General features: G+C 45.8%; 1 non-coding gene across 1 annotated transcript; it reads right to left on the reverse strand.

Moving 5' to 3' along the window:
* Nucleotides 1-2,171: 2,171 nt before the first annotated feature.
* Nucleotides 2,172-2,363, reverse strand: LOC145357665 (U2 spliceosomal RNA). The gene has a single exon (XR_013889353.1). It is a non-coding gene; the product is annotated as a U2 spliceosomal RNA (small nuclear RNA).
* Nucleotides 2,364-3,549: the final 1,186 nt, after the last annotated feature.

Below are 3,549 nucleotides of genomic sequence, written 5' to 3' on the forward strand. Positions count from 1 at the left end.
ACAGGTGAACGCCAACTTCATGGAAGGTGCTTCGGCTGCCTCGCACTTAACCAGCCTTCACCATGACTTGTCTGCATGTGTACAGCTCTACCTCACACCTCAGATGAGGGACAGCTACACCAACACCATCAGCACCACTGGGGGCAACACCAGCAACAGCAGCTGACTTCTCCACAGCCCAAATGGCAGAGGAGACGGACACAGACATCCTGCTCCATGGAGGTGAGATCCCCAACACAGAGTCCTCAGGCAGAGGATGAGATTTCTAAACGTGTCTGAGCATCAGAACTTCAGGAGCTTTAGATTTTCACAACCGGTCATTGCTGACATCGGCAGCCTCCTGCGAGAAGACCTCCTTTCCAGTGGGTCAGGTGGGTGCACATTGCCAGTGACTGTCAGGGTGCCTGTCACTGTAAAAACATTTCCACCCCTCCGGGCCCCTGCCTCTCTCCAAGATTGTGCGCTCCATTTAGTCTCCTGCAAAGAGAGATGTGAGCGTTTGCAGTGGCTCGTGTGGCTAGCAGGAAAGGACAAGGTGTAATTGTGAGGTGTGATGTGAGAGCGAAACAGGTTGAGGAGGAATGTAAGTGCTGGAAGTGAGGTGTGGGCAGACAGTGGATCTTCAAGGTGATTTCAGTCTGAGAAATGCTGTGCAGCAGCAAGCTGGGAAAGTTAGAGTGTGGAGCTTGGCACGTGCTCAATCCCTCCTGAGGGATTTGAACTTCATGGTGTCATGTCTCACAGTTGGAGGGACCACATTTCTGCTTTTTGCTTTCTCAACCGCTTCCATTCCACATCTGCTGGCTTGGAATGGATGTCTTCTTTCTCCTTTACTTGCAAGAGCTCATCTCACAGTAACCCCACAGCACTTGATCGGACTGAGAGAGCCAGGGAGCAACCTATCCAGGTCTCCTTTCCCTTCCTGTGAATGCTGCAGCCTCAAAATCCATGTCCATTGTGCCTTCGTAAACCTAGCTGGAGTCTCTTCAATGAGAAATCTTTAATTTAACATTTCCAATGTGCCATTCTGTCTGCCCTCTTTGACGATGAGGACACCTGAAGACAGGATCTCCTGCCGTGACTGACTTAATTTCTTTTTTATTCCTTTGTGGGACATGGGTATTGTTGGCCATCCCTAGTTGCCATTGAGAAGGCAATGATGAGCTGCCTTCTCGAATCGCTGCAGTCCATGTGCTGTGGGTTGATGCACAATGCTGTTAGTGTGGGAATTCCAGAATTTTGACTCAGCAACTGCGAAGGAACGGCAATATATTTTCCAAGTCAGGATGGTGAGCAGCTTGGAGGGGAACTTGCAGGTGGTGGTGTTCCCATGTATCTGCTGCCCTTGTCCTTCCAGGTGTAAGGTGGGTTTGGAAGGTGCTGTTTTTGGTGAATCACCAATGACAGTTGCAAACTGATTGAAGTTGTTAACTGTCCTGTTTTTGGGAGGGGGTTGGAGCTATCATCCTGGAAGCTTCCATCCAACTTGTCTCAGTATTAATATTCCAGTGAGGTGTGAAATTTACAACAATGTTTTTCTTCCAAAAAGAACATAGAAGCAGGAGAAGACCATTTATCCCCTTGGGCCTTGTTCTGTCTTTCAGTGACATCATGACTGATCTGTACAACTTGTTCCCAATGTTCCTTAATACCTTTGAATAATGAAAATCTATCCACCTCAGAATTAAAGCTAACAATATTATCTTGCATCAATTGTCATTTGCAGGAGAGGTCGAAGCTCTGATCGTCTTTGATGTGGAGAAGTTTCCAAATTTCATTCCTCACAGACCTGGTTAGAAAGTCGAGGCTTCCTAAGACTATCTACCCCATTTCAAATATCAGTCATTTCCAGCAGTATCATAAAATCCAGAAAACACAGCAATATAACCTCTCCGGAAAGGATCTAAGTCGAGTCTTGAAGTTCAACGTGTGATAATCATGTGTTCCCTTATGTTTTCATTAATGTTCTGAGACTTATGCCAGAATTCTACCACCTCCCCCACCCCACCGCAGAATCAGAGTGGGCCGGGGCGGATAACGGAAATTTTTTAAAAAACTTTATTCCAATCCAATCAAGTCAAATTAAAGCCAATTCAGCGTCCCAACAAGTTGGGACATTCCCGATCCAAGCTGACAAGACAGGGCTCTCACCTCCTGCTTGGGCTTGATCTACATGATCCAAGCTGATTGGAGCAGGTGTAGCTCCGCCTCCAAGGCTTGATCTTATTTGCATCTTAGCCCAAAGGCCCAGATGCTGCTTTAAAAAATTGCTTCCAATAAAGCTGAAATGTAACCTAATAACTTCAACCAAGTGCAGCATGTCGAGACTACACTTGATCTTAGCCAAAAGGCCAAGAAGCGATATGGAAATGTCCATTTTCCTCAGGTGGGAGTTTTCAGTCTCAGGACAAGCGAAGCTGTAAAATCCTGACCTTATTCTGATTAGTGCTCTTTATGTGGAGCCTGTCGCTGGTTTGAGAATCAACTGCAGATCCGGCTCACTTTGCCTATTCATTTGGGCTTTTTGGAAAATCTCTATGAACAGATAGGAGTTCATGCAATATCGGGAAAATTATTCATAAATGTTGCTACTTTGTAATATTTAAATTGGTGAATTTGAGATGCTCCAGTTTGTAAATTAACACAATTGAAAATAGATGAGGCAGAGTTCAAAAAAAAAGTAAAAATGACATACTGCAGATGTTGGAAATCTGAAAAAAAGCAGAAAATGCAGGATAATCTCAGCTGGACTGGCAGTATCTGTGGAGAGAGAAGCTAGTTAATGTTTCGAGTCCATATGACTCTTCTATAGAACATAGAACATAGAACATTACAGCGCAGAACAGGCCCTTCGGCCCACGATGTTGCGCCGACCAGTTAAAAAACAATGACCCTCTAACCTAAACCAATCCCTTTTCATCCATAAACCTATCCACGGATCTCTTAAACGCCCCCAAACTAGGCGCATTTACAACTGCAGCAGGCAGGGCATTCCAATCCCTCACCACCCTCTGGGTAAAGAACTTACCCCTGACATCCGTCCTATAACTACCCCCCCTTAATTTAAAGCCATGCCCCCTCGTGCTAGCTTTCTCCATCCGAGGAAAAAGGCTATCACTATCCACCCTATCTAAACCTCTAATCATCTTATACGTTTCAATAAGATCCCCTCTTAGTCGCCTTCTTTCCAGCGAAAACAACCCCAAATCCCTCAGTCTCTCCTCATAGGACCTCCCCTCCATACCAGGCAACATCCTGGTAAACCTCCTCTGCACCCTCTCCAAAGCCTCCACATCCTTCCTATAATGTGGGGACCAGAACTGCACACAATACTCCAAGTGCGGCCACACCAGTGTTGTGTACAGTTGCAACATGACGCTGCGACTCCTAAATTCAATCCCCCTACCAATAAACGCCAAGACATCGTATGCCTTCTTAACAACCTTATCTACTTGATTCCCTACTTTCAGGGATCTATGTACACATACACCTAGATCCCACTGTTCATCCACACTATTCAAAGTCCTCCCGTTAGCCCTATACTCAACA

Source organism: Carcharhinus amblyrhynchos, chromosome 23 (assembly GCF_965287045.1).
Source record: "Carcharhinus amblyrhynchos chromosome 23, sCarAmb.v2.hapA, whole genome shotgun sequence".
Lineage (NCBI taxonomy): Eukaryota > Metazoa > Chordata > Chondrichthyes > Carcharhiniformes > Carcharhinidae > Carcharhinus > Carcharhinus amblyrhynchos.